The 20920-nt window shown below is 42.9% G+C and overlaps 1 protein-coding gene across 1 annotated transcript in view; it reads right to left on the bottom strand.

Moving 5' to 3' along the window:
• Positions 1-20920, bottom strand: part of ATG5 (autophagy related 5) — a 286210-nt gene that overhangs the window by 65239 nt on the left and 200051 nt on the right. The gene's annotated exons all lie outside the window — the stretch shown is intronic.

Genomic DNA, 20920 nt, shown 5'->3' with positions numbered 1-20920 from the left:
TCATTTATACAGCAATCACTGCTATATAAATGCAGTGATTCCTGTGTAAATGACACTGGCAGTGAAGGGGTTAACCAGTGGGTGGCAGTGTAGGGGTTAAGTGTTCCTAGGGGTGTGTTACTAACTGTGGGGGGGGCTGGGCTTTCATTTAGTGAACACTGATCTCTGCTCCAATCACATGGAGCAGAGATCAGTGTCACTAGTTGCTAGGCAGAATGGGGAAATGCTGTTTACAACAGCATTTCTCCGTTCAGCCGCCCTGTGAGACGATCGCGGGTATGCCCGCGGCGATCGAGTCCGCGGGACACGCGACCGGACTCACGGGGGTCCCCGACCGGTACGCGAGCGATGGCAGGGCGGCAATAAAGATTGGACGTACCTGTACGCCAATATGCCTGCCCGTACCATTCTGCCGACGTACATTGGCGTGCACCGGTTGGGAACCGGCTAAAGTGACATAGTGGAAACATCATAAAGGCTTATGCATGTACGGACACAATGCATGCTTCACTTTTCACTGGCGTGGTATGTTGCTGTACATACATATATATGCATTTTTTGGAGTGTCTATATGAACATCTATATGTTTTCAAATATGAATGTAATTAAGTTAGTTTTTTATGTGATGCAAATGAGGCCTAGTGGTATGTGATCATGTGGCCATATGATGTGCAACCCAGCCCACACTGTTTACATATTGTGAAGTAGTATATTATATAAGTCAGACTACAGGTACTATATTCTTTGGCTCTGATGAGGAGGGGTTATGCCTTGAAACGCATCAGCCATACTGGACCTGGAAGTCTTCCTCCCACGCTGAAAAAACAAGTGCTGCAGATTTGGTATTTTTGACTTTGTACTTACTGATGCACTTGATAACTAAACTCTGAGTATAAAATTAGCTTTTATGAATAAATGACAAATAAAGGTAATGCGCTAGGCTGGTGTGCCCGCTTTTGATTGTTTTTCTAGTATTGTGCAGAATGGGACATCCTCAGTCCTAAGAGGGTAGCAAAGTGTGGAGGCGCTATTTACTTTGGAAATGGAACGGTGGAAACCTGCTGGCATCTGAGCAGGACATGTGAGTGCAGGAGATTGAATGCAATGTGTAGGCCATAGATGACAGTCCGGACCCATCCAAAAGACATATGGTAAGTGTTTGACATGTCCTCTGAGCAAAACAGAGGGAATGACATTCCCACAGAAGGCATTGAGAAAAGTCCCAGGGAATCAAGAAGGACTAGCTTCCAGGATACTTTATTTCTATGTAGTTTGAGAAAAGGAGGGATCCCCAAGACAGAATGCTGAGGAGCCAAAGTAGAACTACTGCTGTTAGTGGTAACCAAGAGGAGAAGGTTCCATTTTTACAAGGGCCCTTTATAAGGGAGAAGCCACAAAGAGGACAGTTCAGCGTAGGAAAGATCACCTAAGGAATGCCCAAGAGGGTCGCAAAAAGGTGCAACAAAGAGCAACTTCTTGAAAAGGGAGTGCACAAGGAATTTGGAGCCAAAATATTATGAAGAGGATTTACAAGCTTTCACCAAGACCTGCTAGGTACCAAGAGCTAGGTGTCTTGGGAGTCCAACAGAGGATGTTGCAAGAGGAGGAATAAGACATATATGTTTACCATAGGGCTCCTTCTCATCATACTAGGTGAGAATTATCCTGCATGCTTCCAGGAAGGAGGGGCACGCAACCTAGAGGTTGAAAGGTGCCTAACTGACGAATGTAATGGGAATGAGAGAAATGAGAACTCGGACTAGCAGTCAATAAGTGAATGCTTGGAGAGATGGGCAGACATGCTCAGGTATCTACAGACTGCATGTGAAAGATAAGAAGCAGTTAGGGGAGATAATAAGAACAGGGACAATGAGTCCTTCCTAGTACTATGTTGGCGCAGAAGTTGACTGGTGTTAAGGCCAATTCTTTTAACAATGCAAGAGCAGAAAGACCGCTCAGCTCATAGAACAGGTGACCAGTAATTCAAGACATTGATACGGAGAGGGAGGACATATCAAGATCCAGGACAGAGTCTGACGGTTATATGTCAGGGAGCCTTGTGTAGAAAAGGGGGTCCATGTAATAGAGCTAGCCTCCACGCACAGTAAGAAGTATAGTACCAATTACCTGGAGTGGGGAAACCAGGCGCTGGCTTTCCCAAAGCAATCTCCCAGCAGAACATGCCAATAGCAGCATGTTCATGAACATGATGTCAGTGACAGACAAATGTCATACTGAAGGGGAAGTAATATACTGTATATAATAATATGAGAATTAGACCCAGATATTCTAAATAGTACACGGTCAGTGGAGAAGTCCGAAAAGGATGTGGTGTCAGCTGCAGGGGGCAGTGTAAGAACTAGTGTTTGGGCCCAGGGTCAGAGATTTGGCTCAGGAGCTTTTACCCCGGTATTTATAGGTTCAGGGCCTGATTAAGTGTCTAACGATATAGCACCATGGGATGTGATGAGTTCAGCAATGTAAAAATGACATTAACTTATGGAGAGATGGGGAGGAAAACCTTATCACATTGGGGTTACTGTTAGTTAAAGGATCTCTCATATGAGAGATATAGTAGTAGGTCTATAGAAGAGCACTCAGAAGTCACTCTGCTGTGGTAGACTCAAGGACAAATCACATAACAGGAGACCAGCTAAGAGGTTGGTTACTGCAGTAAATAGATGTTTTTAGATGCATGATAGGACGTACATTGTTGAATAGATAGGGGTTCGTGTGCAGGATTTTTAAAGTCTTTGAAATCATCCTTAACCCCAATATCTTTAAATACTACACAGCGGCCCAGATCTCCCCGTTGACTATGCTTCATGCAACCACGGATGTTCCTCTGTGGGTGCTCCTGGAGGTACCTGGCTGTGACCCATGTGCACTTCAGGCACTACTCTGGCTCCCCAGGAATCTGCGCCCTCCCTCCCTGAGTCCCATGCTGCTACATGGTCTGCAGGTTTGGGACTCAGTTCGCTTTTCCAGCAATCTGATGTCCCCCTTTCTACCCCTGCTCCCCATCACCCATAACCCTCTTTCTCCCCCGGGTCTGGAGGAGCCCCAGGCATTCTCCTGGTGGCCCTCACATGGCTACCCACAAGTCCAAAATTTTCTTAGGCAACGAGTGAGACAGAAAACTATCAGCTTTTGCTCTCTGCAAAAATGACAGCCAGAAGTGCACAGTCAGAGACCTTATCAGCACTACACCGCTAGCCAGAGAGGAACTTCCATATAATGTTACCTAAAAGTCAGAGAAAACGAGACAATAATAATCATGGAAATACACTCAAGTGTAGATGTACCCTTCAAATCACTTGTATGCTTAGTACTGTGATGTGGCTTGTAGGATAAAAGGATATATATTATATATTGCTTTGGCCACAGTGTGTTAATAAAAAAAAAAATCGTACAAAAAAAATGTAGTAAAAAAAAATTGTAAAAGAATTATAATTTTTTTTTCTGTACCATCATTAGTCAGTGTCTCTGATCACCGCCACTCCAGTTCTATGATAATGCTGTACTGCAGCGGTGACAGTATGTAAAAAAAAAAACGAATTGCAAAATTTTTGTTTTCTCTTTCTTGATTTTTTAAATAAATTATAACAAAAAAAATTACAACTTCAAAAAACTAGCCATAACGCTAAATAAATTTCATGGATTTTCCAAAAAGTGGTCATTTGGGGGGTATTTTTACTGTTCTGATGTTTTGGGTCTCAAGAAATTAGATAGGCCGCCAGTGCATCAATTTTCAGATATATGCAAAAAACATATATATGTTTTTGGACTCTATAACTTTCACACAGACTAAATAATATAGACTGATTTGGATCATTTTCACCAAAGAAATATAGCAGAATACACTTTGACCTAAACTTTTGAAGAACAGTTTATTTATTTGTAAAATTTGACAGAACGAAAAATGCTTTTTTTTTAAAAAAAAGTTTTTGTTTATTTAGCAAAAGATAAAGAAACCCAGTGGTGATGAAATACCACCAACAGAAGGCTCTAGGTGTGTGAACAAATTGCTAAAAACGTAGCTTGGGTACAGCATTGCATGATCGTGTAATTGTCATTCAAAGTGCGGCAGCACTGAAAGCTGAAAATTGGCCTGGGCAGGAAGGGGGTAAAAGTGCCAGGTAATGAAGTGGTTAATGGTTACCATTCCACCCAAAATGTTGGTTTCTGATGTTTTTCTGTAAAAAAAAATTTAATTTTCAGACTACAAGACCACCTGAACATATCACAAAAACACTTTTTATACCATGCGTTGGAGGTACAAAACTGTAAAAGAAAAAGAGTATTTTAGAGGATTTTAAGATGGGGAAGTCAAATTCATGTAAAATTTAAGGGCCAACCAATATGTTATAGTAGCCAGCAGGCACTTTGATGTACTTCCACTGAAAAGAAAAAGCCTTGAAAAAGTTACTCACCACCTGGAATTGTTTTTTAGACTGCCGAACTGGCTCCATGAACTTGTCAAAGCATGTTTTAGGAAGTTATTTAACTGTTCTGGGAACTACATACAAATTACAGGTATTTTTGAAGTAAACAATTGCTGAAATAACCGTATATATTTCCACACAATTAAAACCCAATTCCCAATTGGTTTTAGGTGAATATATGCTCAATTTATATACGTAATATATATTGAATTGGTAAATAGAATAATCCACAAAAATACATGAAAAATATTTGGGCTCATATGGGGGGCCATATGGAGTTTCAGTTAGAGAGAGAGAGAGTCTTAAAGCAAGCAGTTACTGCTGTGCTAACTCTTTAGAGGATCCATAATGATTTGTGATATCAGTGTCATTAGAGCACTTTGTGTTAAAGTTGAACCCCAGGCAGTTACAAACAAAAAAGTGTGAATATATTGATATATCAGGCTCTTGTAATCTCTTATAAAGGACCCTTTTGACTGGAAGAGAGTGAGTATGAGCCACTTAGATTCTGCTTCATACATTGTTTATTGCATGATTTATTAACAAAGTGCACTTTCTGGTGGTTTATGGGAAGTACAGGACCTGTCTTTTAATCTTTGGTTCAAAAACTGTTGACCCTAGAGTATAAGAAAGGGTGCATAGTTTTGGTGCAGCTTTCAAAATTAGGAAAATGACAGCATTTTATTAAGCGCAGGATCGTTGAATCTTTTCCCAGTGACAGCTATACCACTTATATCTTCTTCAGAAGTCATAAGGACAGGAAATAAGGGGGAATTTCCCTAATAGAATCACAGACAGAAATTGGAACTCTTTCCCTATCTAAAACAAAAAATATTTGACTGGAGTTAGGCTTTATCAATTAAAATGAGAAAAGACAGTCAATGGTCATTGGTATTGTATTGAATGCTGCATATGATCAGTTTATCAGTCATCAAGAAATCTCTCTCCAGTGACTAAGCTAGACTAAGTTATGTCGAAAATGTTTGGAATTTAGTGAACTTACTGATGTCATCAACAGAAACCAGAACTTTGCTCAGGTGAGGCCTGGATTATAGAAAATCTCTTCATAGGAGTTAAACGCCATCCATTTTAAAAGGCTAGAGACGCAGAAAAAGTCAATCTCCCCCCTGGATCCCCATTCATGCATGATCTCAAATTCCATTATCTATCATGTCCTATAACAAAGACCATTGTTCTCTGTCCCTTCAACTTGCATGGCTTCAGATAAACATCTTGTCTAGAGAATATACTATGGAAAGGACTATTCATAAGCTTTTATAATCATTTAGCAAAATGAATAAAAACAAGACAATTCATTTGTGGTTAGCACATATTTGTTAATAAAATAAACACACATATAATGACAGTGCTGTGTCCTGTCATGTTGTCAGACAGGGAAAATGTCACACAGGGTTTTCACGGTTGCAGGTTGAGGGGCTCCAGAATGTCTATTCTGAAAAGTAAAACTGGGTTCTTAGTTTTCTTCAAGATTGGTAACTCCCCAATTAGGTTCTGAAGTCCAGAGACTTCGAAGATTCTTGGGAGGAATGAAGCCTCTAAACCTTGATCCATATTTTATGAAAGACCAGCAGCCTGACCGTGAAGGTATGCACAGTCCTCTTAATCAAAGGGCTGGCTGTGATTCAGGGCTCTCTTCCCCTGGAGGCAAGCTGCTGCAGGAACAGAGTATGGGTGTGCAAGTAGACACTAGAAGAGTGTCCTCAGGAAGAGACCATCTGACCAGACTGTCACATGAGGGAGACAGAGATGGTGTTGCTTTATTCAGGAGAATGTGAAGCCCTGATGGACATTTTTTTTATCAGAAAGCTGACTGAGACCATGTGGTGAATCTGAGTGGAGACATGTTCAACAGACTACAAAGTCTGAATAGCCAGGAGGCTGGACAATTTTTGTTCTATCATGGTGACACTAAAAATCATGTGAAGGTATCCTTGTGAGTGTTTTTTTAAATAATAAAAATAGACCATAGCTGGTCTGAACTTGATGAAAGGCAATACATTTGGGTGAAACCCCCAACAATTTCACAATGGTTGCGTGTGTGTGGCGGAGATCATTTAAAATGTCAGGAACCAACTTCTATACCTATAACTAGCATACTATATATACACAGTATCTCACAAAAGTAGGTACACCCCTCACATTTTTGTAAATATTTTATTCTATCTTTTCATGTGACAACACTGAAGAAATAGCACTTTGCTACAATGTAAAGTAGTGAGTGTACAGCTTGTATAACAGTGTAAATTTGCTCTCCCCTCAAAATAACTTAACACACAGCCATTAATGTCTGAACCGCTGACAAAAGTGAGTACATTCAAGTGAAAATGTCCAAATTGGGCCCAAAGAAGAGGCTTCTTTCTGGGATGACAACCATGCAGACCAACTTGATGCAGTGTGCAGTGTATAGTCTGAGCACTGACAGGCTGACCCCCACCCCTTCAACCCCTGCAGCAAATCTGGCAGCATCCATATATCTATTTTCCAAAGACAACCTCTGGATATGACGTTGAGCATATGCATTTTTGGTCGACCATGGCGAGGTCTGTTCCGAGTGGAACCCGTCCTGGTAAACAGCTCTACGGCCTTGGTCACTGTGCTGCAGCTCAGTTTCAGGGTCTTGGCAATCTTCTTATAGCCTAGGCCATCTTTATGTAGAACAACAATTCTTTTTTTCAGAACCTCCGAAGAGTTCTTTGCCATGAGGTGCCATGTTGATCTTCCAGTGACAAGTATAAGAGTGAGAACGATAATTCCAAATTTAACATAGCTGCTTCCCATTCATGCCCGAGGCCTTGTAACACTGACGAGTCACATGACACCAGGGAGGGAAAATGGCTAATTGGGCCCAATTTGGACATTTTCTCTTAGCGCTAGACTCAATTTTGTTGCCAGTGGTTTAGACATTAATGGCTGTGTGTTGAGTTATTTTGAAGGGGCAGCAAATTTACACTGATATACAAACTGTACACTCACTAATTTACATTGTAGCAAATTTTCAGTTCTTCGGTGTTATCACATGAAAAGATCTAATAAAATATTTACAAAAATGTGAGGGGTGTACTCTGTTTTGTCAGATACTGTATATTATGTTCCAAAACATCTAACCGAAGCACAGCTTCAACACAATATGGACCCAGACTACAGTTTAGCACAGTGGCTGCATGCATAACAAAGTTCAATGAACTGTAAAGGATGGATTAGGGAAACTAAAGCAAAAATGTACTTGTCCATAGCAAGAAGGTTTAATTTTGTAATGAATGGAAAGGTAAAACTCTGATTTGTTACTACGGATAATAGAGCACCATTTGTGTTGTTACAGCACTGTTGTTACTGCAAATCAAACTTGTGGTCCCTGGACGTACATTATCTATGGACACATTGAGGGGAATTTATTAGGACTGACAATCTGGAGCAGGTGCGCACGGAAACCAACTGGCTTATATCTTTCACTTTCAAAGCTTGAATGGACAAGTGGAGGATAGAACCTGAATGGTTACTATGCAGAGCTGCTCGCTCCAGATTCTGGCTGCTCCTGTTTTAGTAAATTCTCCCAATTGTTCTGGCACAGTGCATTAGGTCACAAATTCAAAGCCAAAAGACAATCAGTGAAGATGTAAACAAAGTAAATAATCACTCGCAAAAAATAAAAAAATGAGCTGCCTGAAGATAATTCCCAAGCTAATGTAAAGGTAGCCAATAACAATCTGAGAAGTATTAGACTATTGTACTGCACTAATATTTAGTTTTACGCCTCACGTACACAGGGAGTTTTTAAAGCTTCTTTAAGCAGCATCAAACTATTTTTTTCAGCTGAAAAACACCTCTCCATGTTATTCTATGTGTCCATGCACACACAGGCTTTTAGGAGCTGTAAGTGGCATAGGCATTTTAAAGTCGTAAAAAAATTAAAATAAATAGGGCCAACGCGTTTTGAGGACCGGCATTAGAGCTGTAAAATAGGATTTTTATAACAGCTTACCTGTAAAATCCTTTTCTTGGAGTACATCATGGGACACAGAGCCATAGTAATAACTATATAGGTATATAGGCCACCCTTAGCTGATGGACACTGGAACGCCCTAAGACAGGAAGTTCACCCCTTATATAACCTCTCCCATTACTGGGAGTACCTCAGTTTTGCAGCCAAGCAATATACCTGTAACCAAAGGGGGGCGGGAGAAAATTCAGTGTCCCGTGATGTACTCCAAGAAAAGGATTTTACAGGTAAGCGGTTATAAAAATCCTATTTTCTTTATCATTCATCACAGGACACAGAGCCATAGTAATAACTTTATGGGATGTCCCAGAGCAATGCTATCTGAGGGGAGGGAAACACAAACAAAAAATCAGGGAGCATCAAACTTGAGGACCTTTACTGCAACCAGCAGCACACTGCGCCCAAAGGCAATATCCTCATGCCTTTTTACATCCACCTGATAGAATCTAGTGAATGTATGGACTGAAGACCAAGTTGCGGCCTTTCAGATTTGACCCATGGAGGCATGGTGATGCACTGCCCTCAAAGCACTAACAGCCCCAGTAGAGTGTGCCTTGATTTGAAAAGGTGCAATCTTCCTCTTCAAACCATAAGCTTGAACAATTACTTGCCGAATCCACTTAGTAATAGTAGACTTCGCTGCTGCCTGTCCTTTTCTAGGAGCTTCAGGTAGCACAAACAAAACATTAGTTTTTCAAATCTGGGCAGTCGCTTTCAAGTAGACTTTGACTGCTCTCACTACATCCAGTGAATGTAGCGACTTATCCTCTGTAGAACAGTGTTCTGGAAAAAATTAAGGTAGAACAATATCCTGGTTTAATAGAATCGAGATCTCTGGTCTCCACTCAGTCTCTGATTGGAGACCAGAGATCTCCATTCTATTTTTCCAGTTAAATTGGGATGAGGGTGCACATTGATATTTGATATTTTATACAACGTTTTTTCCTTATGTGAGGCCGCTCATTATCAATATCCTGGTTTAGATGAAAACCTGTCAGAACCTTCGGTAGAAAGTTAGGATGAGGATGCAATACTACCCTATCCTTACGAATAATCAAATATGGCTCTTTAAAAGAAAGAGCAGCCAACTCTGATACCCTTCATGCAGTCATGGTAGCAGCAGAATAAGAGGGAATGCATAAATCAGTGAGAACTGATGCCATGGAGTCATGAAACACATCATGCAAGTGGATCCCTTGTTCTGGACACAAAGTTGTCGATCTTGTTGTTGAACCTGGACGGAAACAAATCTACATCCAGGACCCCCCCATCTTTGGCATATAGCGAGGAAGATGTCAGGGTGAAGAGACCATTCCCCTGCTTAAGTAGTCCACCTGCCAGTTCTCTACTCCTGCCAATATGCACAGAACATGCTTTTCTGCCTAGATTAGGATCTGGTTTACCTCTCCCTGGGCTGCATGACTCCTGGTGCCCCCTTGAGTGATATAAGCCACTGCTGTGGCATTGTTGGATTGGATCCCGACAGAACAACCCTGCAACCTGAATGTCCAGGCCTTTAGGGCTATGTACGTCGCACGAATCTCTAGAATGTTTATGGGTAAAGTTTCTCGGTTCTGGGCCATTTCCCTTGGACAGTTGTCTCTTCTAGAACTGCTCCCCAACCTCGAAAGGCTGGCATCTGTTGTTACCACCTTCCAGGTAACTGGTAAAAAGGATTTCCCTTTCCGCAAATTCTAGGGTACCAACCACCAACTGAGGCACTGAGGCTCTGACGCACTATTGGTGACAAGCGCATGGGAAAATCTAGCGCCTGGACTTTCTTGTTCCAGGCAGACAGGTTACTGTTTTGCAGCAGTCTTGAATGAAACTGAGCATAGGGAACCGATTCAAATGAAGTCACCATCTTTCCCAACAACCTCATACAAAGGGGAATAGAAGGACCCTTCTTTGCCCTGACTAACTGAACCAGCTCCTTTATGGCACCGATTTTTGCCTGCGGTAAAAACACCCTCTTCTGGGTTGTATCTATGACCAGACAAGTATTCTAGGCTTCTTACTGGTTTTAAAGACTTCTCTAGGTTGAGGACCCAACCTAGGTATTCCAGGTAGTTGACTGTGGTGACCAAGCTTTGGTCTAAGTGGGCTACCAAACTGTCTATTAAGAGCAGGTCGTCTAGGTACGCTATAACCGTTATACCCTGGGCCCTTAATTTGGCCAGAGAAGGAGCCAGGACCTTTGTGAACACCCGAGGTGCAGTAGCTAAACCGAAAGGCAGAGCTACAAACTGAAAATTACGTTTTTCCACTTCGAAATGCAGCTATTTGTGATGAGAGGGGTAAATAGGTACATGCAGGTATGCATCCTTGAAGTCTATTGATGCCAGATGTTCTCCTTCTTGTAGGATGGAGACTACCGATTGGATTCCATGCGAAAGGATCACATTTTTAGGAACCGGTTTAGATCTTTGAGATCTAGGATCGGTCTGACATCTCCATTTGGCTTTGGCACAGTGAAAAGGCTTGAATAAAACCCCAATCCCTGCTCTTGCATGGGAACCACCATGATTACTTTTTGCAACAAAAGTCGCTCCAACACTTGAAAGCGAGAGTTTTTTTTTCTCTGGGTCTTTGGGAATATTTGATCTGAAGAGACAAGAATTCTCGAAACTCTAGTTTGTAACCTAGAGTTATTGTGGAGATCACCCATCTGTCCTGAAAATGCTCCTACCAGACCCTTGAGAACTGTAGCAGTCTCCCCCCCCCCACTCGAACGAGCAGGGGCACCCCTTCATAAAGAGGCTTTAGCGTTCTGTCTTGTAGATTTCCTCCCCCAGGACTTCTTTTGTCCCTGGGGTTGACTCTGAGTTTTACTTCTTCAACCTGAAGGTGGAGGCCGTCACGACTGCCTGGAAGCTGATGCCCCTGGCACTGGAGAAAGAGCCCGTTTAAACGAGGGACGTTTACTAATTTTCTTAACTGGCAAAAGGGTACTTTTCCCAGTTGACATTTTTTGGATATAATTGTCCAAATCCTCCCCAAACAGCCTTACACCATGGAAGGGAAAACCAGCCAGGAGGTTTTGCATGGTGTTTCCACTGATCAATTTTTCAACCATAAGATTCTACGCATATGTACCAACCCAGGTGTGAAGGATAGAATCTCTGATTGCGTCAACCGCAAAACACAAAGCAGCTGGCAGGTTGGCTAACTCCTGGGCCTGCTGTTCAGGGAAAACCTTGAGCACCTGCTCCAAGTGGTCTCTCAAGGATTGACATACCCCAATTGCCGCCACTGCAGGTTGAGCTACTGAACCTGCCAAGGAAAAAATGTTTTTTTTAACAGGAATTCCAATTTTTTATTGGTTGGATCACTAAGCATTTGAGCGTTGTCAACAGGACAAGTCATGCCGTGTACACACGGTCGGACTTTCTGGCAAAAAAAGTCAGACGGAATCATTTCATTGGATATTCTGATCGTGTGTGGGCTTCAGCTGACTTTTTTTTTTTTTTTTAATTCTGACGGACCTAGAAATAGAACATGTTTTAAATCTTTCCAACGGAATCAATTCCTATCGGGAAAACGGCTCGTCTGTATTCTGTTCTGATGGACCAAAAATGACGCAAGGACAGCTATTGGCTACTGGCTATTCAACTTCCTATTTTTAGTCCAAGTCCTGTCGTATGTGTTGTACGTCACTGCGTTCTAAACAAACTGACTTTGGTGTGATCGTGTGTAGGCAAGTCAATTTCAGCGGAACTCTGCCGGAAAAAATGGTAGTATGTATGCGGCATTAGACTTTTATTCACAGAGGATATAGCGGCGCCAATTCCCGGTATACCCCACATCTTTGTGAATTTTTCCTCCATAGGATAAAGTGTTAAAAACCTTTTAGGAGGGAAAAAATGTTTATCTAGGTGATCCCACTCAGAATAAATAAGCTTTTCCAGCAAGAAACGAACAGGAAAAGCAGCTGACCAGCCTCCCTAGGTCTTTCAGGGGCAGATGGTGCTGCAGGGGGGGGGGGGTCCTCAGAGCCTGAGGGAGGTCCCTTTGAGCCCCTATTTCTCTGGCAATTTGTACCTCCCCTTCTGCCCATAGTGCCAAGCACAAAATGAAGAGGTACTACCAGAAATGCACCCACTGCTGAGCAAAATTAGTCCAGCAACTGCCGCTGCTATCAAGGCTCAGTCTTATGCTAAGTAAATGTTGTCTGGGAATGCCTGTGTCACCCACACTCACATGCCATCCATCTGCTCTGTGTCCCTCCTTGAGCTGCGTGCACCTGCAAAAGTGTGCACTTTAAACCTTGTATAGCCCGTGTTGTGGGCATTAAACCACACCGATGTTGCGTTAATGCTCCGCCCCCTCCTCCAAACACCCCTTCTGCCCCCCCACCATCGTCTTTTCAAAAAAGACCCCTTTTCCCGCATGAGCCTAGGGCTCTGATCCTGATTGGATCGCACATGGAGGGGAGGCTGGGGCAAAGGAGAAAGGAGGGGCGCTGGATCCGGTGGATGGCGAGCCGCCGCAATGCCGATGGTGGTTCGGCATACCGCCGACTGCCCTATGGCCTCTAGCCTGAAGGAAGCTGTGGGGGGACATTCCTGGAAAGAAAATCCCTCCTTCCCACATCCTACCTGGAGCATGGGCTCGGAGGAGCACGCAGCTTGGACACAGAGATGAGACTGACAAGCATGGAAAGGTACATGCTCGACAGCCCCCGGTGGTGACTTTAGGGATAGCAAAACATTTATCTAAAGGAGAAAACCCACAAGAATTAGAAAAATCCTTAGGAATGTCCCTTACCTTATCCAGGTGCAGGGTTCTGTGGTAACATACCCAATCTTCACCTCTCATGGTGGGCTTCGTTTAGAAAACCTTCAGGGATTGGGGCCCCCTGTTTTTTTTTTTAAACGGGGGATCCACAGCCCTGGGTCTGTAAAGCACCCCGCCAGGAATATGGCTGAAAAAAACAAATACTGGATCCTGGGGTCAAGCTCTTTAAAAAGAGAAGCGTTACAGGTAAAACCTTGTTTCTTCAGACACGAGGCCTGTGTGCCATTCAATTCGGCCTGGAAAAGGCACTTTGAATGGATCCGGTTGCATGTCTTGTCCCAGTAAGGAATATTCCAACGGAGCTCAGCACAGCACGTCTTTACTCATGACCAACACCTAAGACACTGGCGAAAAAACGGAGGTACTCCCAGTAAGGGGAGGGGTTATATAGGGGGCTAAACTTCCTGTCTAGGGTGTGCCAGTGTCCATCACCTAGTGGTGCCTATATAACTCATCAGTAAATACTGTGGCTCTGTGTCCCGTGATGTGCGTCAATGTTTTTTTTTATATGTCAAAATCAACTGTTTCCTTATGAGAACCCATTGATTTGAATCGAAGTTGCACCACAAGTCAGATCTGACTTGCAATGCGGCTTGTGCGCTGATGATCTTGAAGGGGAACCCTCGCCAAAATGGAGAAACAACTGGCTAAGGTCCCCCCCCCCCAAGAGCATACCAGATCCTGCGGTCTGGTATGGATTTTAAGGGAAATCCCCACACAAAAAAAAATGGCGTTGGGTTCCCCCCAAAAGTCAAACCAGAACCTTATCCTGGACCCCCTCCTGGACCATACTAGGCCACATGCTCTCAACATGGGGGGTGGGGGCTTTGGGCAAGGGGACCCTGCACCCCCCCACCCCAGAGCCTGTTGTGTTCCCTACAACCCTGGCCGGTGGTTGTCGGGGTCTGCAGGCAGGGGGTTTATCAGAATTTTAAAGCCTCCTTTAACAAAGGGGTCCCCAGATCCCGGCCCCCCACCCAATGTGAATAAGTATGGGGTACACTGTACCCCTACCCATTCACCAAAAAAAGGGGTAAAAATAAAAACAGTACACAGGCTTTTGATAAAGTATTTTATTAAAGCAGCTCCGTCTCCTCTTTTCCTTCCAATATCTTTTCCCTCTGCTGATGTCTTCTGCCACCAGTTCTCCTCTCTCTGCTATCTTCTCCCTCTGTTCCTTCCCGGTGTTCTACCAATGCTCTCTCTCACTTTAATGCTGGGTCCGCCATGTGTCATTACTTATATAGCCATGGGGTGAGCCGTCTGGTGACGTCATCCAGAGGCCCCGGCCCCTTGTGACGTCACCACCCTATAATGCCCTGGGCAGCAAAATCACAAGGGGGCGTGGCCCCTCCCCATGGCTATATAAGTAATGGCACGCGACGGACCCAGCATTACAGTGGGAGAGCGCACCGGGAGAACATTGGAGGAAGAATAGAGGGAGAAGACAGTGGCGAGAGCAGACCTGGCAGAAGGAGAAGACAGCAGAGAGAGGGGAACTGTCGGCGGGAGAAGACAGTGGAGAAAAGAGGTTCGGCGGCAGGAGAAGACAGCGGGGAGAGGAGGTTTAGCGGCGGGAGAAGACAGCAGAGAGAGGAGAACCGGTGGTGGGAGAAGACAGCGGAGAGAGGAGAACCAGCGATGGAAGAAGACATCAGCAGAGAGAGAAGAAATTGGAAAGGAGAAGAGACACCGGAGCTGCCTAATAAATTACTTCATCAATAACCTGTTTTTATTTTTGACACTTTTTTTTGGGTGAATGGGTAGGGGTAAAATGTACCCCATACTCATTGACATAGGGTGGGGGTCCGGAATCTGGGGTTCTTCCAAATTCCGATAAGCCCCCAGCTCGCAGACCCCCCCTTTCCTGCCCTGCCGGGCTGCATGCTCGCATAAGGGTCTGGTATGCTCTTGTGGGGGACCCCACGCCAGTTTTTTTTCTCTTCATTTTGGCGAGGGTTCCCCTTCAAGATCCTCAGCGTACAAGCCGTACCGCAAGTCGGATCCTCATGATCCGACTTGTGGTGTGACTTCTATTCAAATAAAATGGGCTCTCTTAGGGAACCACTGATTTTGAATAGAGGCAGAGGAATGCTGCTAAAAGCTAGTGTGGCTAAACGTGCATTAACGTCAATGCAAAAAGCTACTAAAAGCATGTTTTACAGCCACTTTTTCCTGGCGTTGGTAGTGGCTTTGCTTTTTCTAACGCTCTGTGTGCATGAGGTCTAAGTTTTAGAAATGACAAGAGGGGAAGGACTGTTGTCTAATAGCTTGAGTTTACATTTAATGTAACCCCTAATGTAGAACTAAAAGCAAACCTTTTTTTTTCATTTTGGATAAGGGGGAGTTATTACTAATGCCAATCATTATCGTTATTTTTTATGCCACCTGTGTCCATTTGGGGAGATTTGCCTTCACTTCTTGTCCCATAGCCAAAACAGGAAGTGATCGGAAATACCTGCAAAACAAAGTATAACTATAGGCATATTTTTATTTATTTATTTATTTTTGCACAGAGTAGAGATGGATTAGAACACCTGTTAGGTTTTTAATTTCAATCTTTGCCTCTGTTAGGGAGACTCATCCTCCCTATTTGTCTTGTTTACCGTTATCAGAAGTGAAAGTAAAAAAATCCTTTCATTTGCAGGGATTTCATTTCACTTCCTGTTTTTACTATGGAAATGGAAGTGAAAATAAATCTCCCTAAAAGGCACACAGAGCGCAAAGAAAAAAAAACAAAAAACTGACAAGGTGTTAAAAAAAATCTCCCTTACTCTATCCAAAATTAAAAAAAAAGTTTTGCCTATAGCTCTACTTTAAGGAAATCTTGCTGGTGGTTCAGGCTTCTGGATGGATTTCAGAGCCGGGACCAGGTTTGTGATATCAGCCGACAGCGGGCTTTAAAACGGGACGCAGAAGTGCAGAACTAACTGAACACCTGTGATCCAAAAGAGAAGTATAGCCAAATAAGCTTTGGCTTTTTTAAGTAAACATTTTTACAAATCCAGTATTACAGCAGAACTTCAGCAAAACTTAAACCCCTTCAGTTTCTTATATTCCCGGGACCCAAGTGGACCCGAGGGACATGGAACAGAACATTTTACCCAAACACATATTCTGACTTGGAAATCTCCCAACTTTGCAAATATGCCTCTGTGTTCTGGGGGGGGGGGGCCCTTAAGGTTATATGTGGCCCACCCAATAACACACTCATTAGACATAGAGGGGTTGTGTATTCAAAGTCTGAGGGGACTCCACAGTGTTTGACACCTTAGATTGTGCCCTACACCACACTATATATACCTTCATGCATGCCTCTGACCCCCTTACTGAGATGGCTAGGCTACTCTCACAGCTTGTCCTTGCAGGATTCTCTGAAGGTGCCCAACGGGTCCTTAGCAGACAGCCACGAGCCTTGGGCGACAGCACGTACATTTGTTATGGAAGAACATGCCATCTATTGATTCTGGGTGATCCCAAGGGATGGTGTCACTTGGCCTCATTGGTTCTGATAATGGGAATTCTCTGGGACAGTGGGGAACATCAATCAATGCTGGTGTTCATCCTAAATGCCCCCTCAACCACCAATATGCCAGGTCATTGCTTTTGGAAAAGGACATGACCTAGGCATGGTTCCCCTTGGGAACCTAAGGGGGTATTGACACGATGAAAAGGCTAAATAATTACTTGGGATCCCCCGGGGTAACATGGGATGGTTTGGTTTCAATGGAGTATTTTCCTGGATCAGGGATATTGCTGTGTGTATTGTAGTGACTTTGCTCCTGGCATTATTTCTGTGTGCCTGCTTTGAGTTTGTTATGTGTGTGTCACAATGCAGATAAGTCAGTCACCTTCGTGTCTGAAAGAGGGGATTGTAGTAATATGGCTGAACAGAAGTGACTTCATCTTTATATAAGTTCATGTAAGATTAATTTGGGTTAATCTGCTAGTTAGTTTAAAGTTCTGTATTCTCAGACTGCGACAGACTAATGGTTCCCATAAAGCACACATATAAGAAAATATAGTTTACAGCTACCTGTACCTTTCTATATGGAGCTTATGTGGTTGAAGAGCTGTCTGGGACATTTTCCTGTGTAAAGGGGAACACCAAGGGCATGACTATGAGTCATGGAAGCAGATGGCATGGTTACTATAGTTGCTATGTTAGCCATGTTTAAAGGGTTTGGCATTTGAGGATTACTCATATGAAATGTACACCCCTGTATTGACCACCCCCTCTGTTCCCTATTATGATTGGCTAATAATAACATATATAAGTTGTATACCTGCCCAGAATTAAATCAGATAGCTTTGAACATAGACTTTGACTCATCTCTTCTTGTGTTCACAAAGAAGCTTTGTAGTACTGAGAGGGTCTTGCGAGTGTGGTAATTGCTGTTTTTATACCTAGCTGGTCTTGTCAGTTATACATAAATACCATTTGATTCCACTTCAGGGGGTCTGCCTGTCAGTGCTCACACCATATGCCGCACACTGCATCAAATTGGTCTACATGGCTATTGTCTCAGAAAGAAGCCTCTTCTAAAGATGATGCACAAGAAAGCCCTCAAACAGTTTTCTGAAGACAAGCAGACCAATGACATGGATTACTGGAACCATGTTGTGTGGTCTGATGAGACCAAGATAAACTTATTTGGTTCAGATGGTGTCAAGCGTGCGTGGCAGCAACCAGGTAAGGAGTATAAAGACAAGCGTGTCTTGCCTACAGTCAAGTATAGTGGTGGGAGTGTCATGGTCTAGGGCGGCATGAGTGCTGCCAGCACTGGGGAGCTACAGTTCATTGAGGGAACCATGAATGCTAACATGTACTGTGACATACTGAAGCAGAGCATGATCCCCTCCCTTAGGAGACTGGGCCGCAGGGCAGTATTCCAACATGATAACGACCCCAAACACACCTCCGAGACAGCCACTGTCTTGCTAAAGAAGCTGAGAGTAAAGGTGAAATTGGCAAAGCATGTCTCCAGACCTAAACGCTATTGAGCATTTGCGGGGTATCCTCAAACAGAAGGTGGAGGAGCGCAAGGTCTCTAACATCCATCAGCTCCATGATGTCATCATGGAGGAGTGGAAGAGGACTCCAGTTGCAACCTGTAAAGCTCTGATGAACTCCATGCACAAGAGGGTTAAGGCAGTTATGAAAAATAATGGTGGCCACACAAAATATTGACACTTTGGGCCCAATTTGGACATTTTCACTTAGGGGAGCACTTACTTTAATTGCCAGCGGTTTAGACATTAATGACTGTGTGTTGAGTTGTTTTGAGGGGACAGCAAATTTACACTGTTATACAAGCTGTACACACACTACTTTACATTGTAGCAATGGGTCATTTCTTCAGTGTTGTCACATGAAAAGATAGAATAAAATATTTACAAAAAAGTGAGAGGTGTACTCCTTTTGTGAGATACTGCATGATTCTTTTCATTCTATTCTTATTCTTTAAAAGTGGCAGCTGGAGTTTTTAAGTTTTATGAATTTCAAATTCAATTTTATGGCGCAGAGATGGGATCAAGATTGGAGTTATTGTTTGTAGATCCTGTAGATTTTTCCTTTCTGAATAATGCCTGCTAATTCTCCGATCATTTGGGGCATTGTGCTGAGTTTGTAATTTTTTTCGAAGAACATGGCAATCTTACCAAAACGTATTAAAATGATTTTTTTTTCAATTAAAGTTGATCCTTGCCTATAAATACTAATGCACTGCAATCAATATAGTATCTATATAGCAAATAGTTTTCTGCAATCATGCGCTGTATGCCTTTTGTTTATTTTTCTCCAAAACCATTTTGACCCAAACAAGGTAACACATGAGAGATTAAACAAAAACAAAACAAAAGAGGGGTTCTGCTTGCCAAGAAATTAAAGGAGGTGATAATATTTAGATCTTCAAACAGAAAGGATAATAAAAGCCTTCTTTCATCTGTCAAAGTGAAATATCTTACCTGTTCTAAATCTTCAAAGAGAAGTCTATAATAGCTGCCTTTTCATACACATGAAGCTGCAGGTACCCTGTCTGTGTTTTACTTGTCCCTTGCTCCACCCCTATAGCCTGTCAATTATTGACACGAAAAGTCCATGTTGATCCCCGGCACAGTGCTTTCTTCTATGCAGTTTCTATGTTTTGTAAGCTTTAGATTCTTAAGTGTCTGTGGTTTCCCTTATGTCAGACCTCAGGCAGGTGTCTTCACAGACACTCATTACCTCTTCTCAAAAAGTGAACATGCTATGATATAAAGTGATACTCTGACAATGTAAACACTTTTGAAGAGTCTCTTTTTTGTCCTATAGATACTGACAGAACCTTGGTCTTTGATGATTTTAGCAGAGGAACCCTGAACTTCCAAATAAGCTTGCCATACTACCGTGTAATATTAAAATCTGCACATCTTGTAATAGCTGCAGGTCCCCTTTCATCACATAGTCTTGTACAAACTGTTTAGAAAAATAGTTTAAAGTGGAACTTCACCCAAAAAGGGAAGTTCTGCCTTAAGACACTCCCCCCTTCTCCCATATTTAGAATGTCATTTTTTTTTGGGGGGTACCTAGTTTTGACAAGTACCCCCTCCAACTTCTGCTCAGATTGCCTAGGCGATCCGAGAGGAAGTTCTACCATCCCCAACCACCTCCCCACAGTCTCCAGGTCCCAGAAGACTGCAAGACCATTCACAAAAGCACAGCGCAGCTTGCGCATGTGCAGTGGGCAGCCAGGTGGGAAGCCAAAATCAGCATAGCTGGCTGCCCACAATTAGGGTGCCGGCAAAGAGAACAAAAAGGCCAGTGAAGAAGTAGACTAGGTGAGTACAGGGCTGGATACCTGGACAGGCAAGTGTCCTTTTATTAAAAGTCAGTAGCTACAGGATGTGTAGCTGCTGACATTTTTTAAAATCTATATATGTAGGCATACCACAGACTGTAAAACACATTTATTTCTAATGTAAAAGTGTTACAAACTCTTGTTAAGTATCCATAGTTTATACTTATTTTAGCCTTATATAACCAGAGGTCATGGAAGTCTAGATGCCCATGCCAAATTTGGCAGTATTAGCATGATTTGGTTACCTTGACTATAACTCTGTGACTAATTTCCAGATCTAAATAATTTTGTTTGTACATTTAAGGACATACAAATCCTGCTTTTTTCCACTTCATACTGTAATTTTATCTGACAATTACAATATTAAACATGGGCACACTGAGGAAGCCAATGCAAGAGTTTGGTTGTAGACCTTTATTTCCTTGATTTATGAGTACTGAAACACCTATAAATGGTCTACTCTTAAAGGTTACAAGCCTTCATGCGGTCACAATGTTATACAGTGATCACATGATAATGAACCACTCTTATTGTTTTTTAATCCTAAAGTCTAGTTCACACTAGCCCGTAAAATGCAGAGTTTTACCATGGGCAGCTGTCAGAGTGAGCTCCGGCAGGGAGTGCTGCAATGCGCATGGCAATGTATCGCACAGCTTACTTGTGGTGCCATCCAGTGCGCTGCAGAAAAATGCAGCTATTCTGCATTTTTCCACATGGCACCACACATCACACCAGAATTATACTGTGAATTGTCCACATTGAAAACAATGGTTATCTATGTGCCCTAGCAATGACCTGCATTTTGCCAGTGTGAAAAAACG

This window comes from Lithobates pipiens, unplaced genomic scaffold (genome assembly GCF_037356315.1).
Source record: "Lithobates pipiens isolate NorthernLeopardFrog02 unplaced genomic scaffold, aLitPip1_a1.2 Scaffold_18, whole genome shotgun sequence".
Taxonomy (NCBI): Eukaryota; Metazoa; Chordata; class Amphibia; order Anura; family Ranidae; genus Lithobates; species Lithobates pipiens.
The sequence above is the reverse complement of the archived record's forward strand: the minus strand, read 5'-3'. Positions and strand labels throughout refer to the sequence as shown.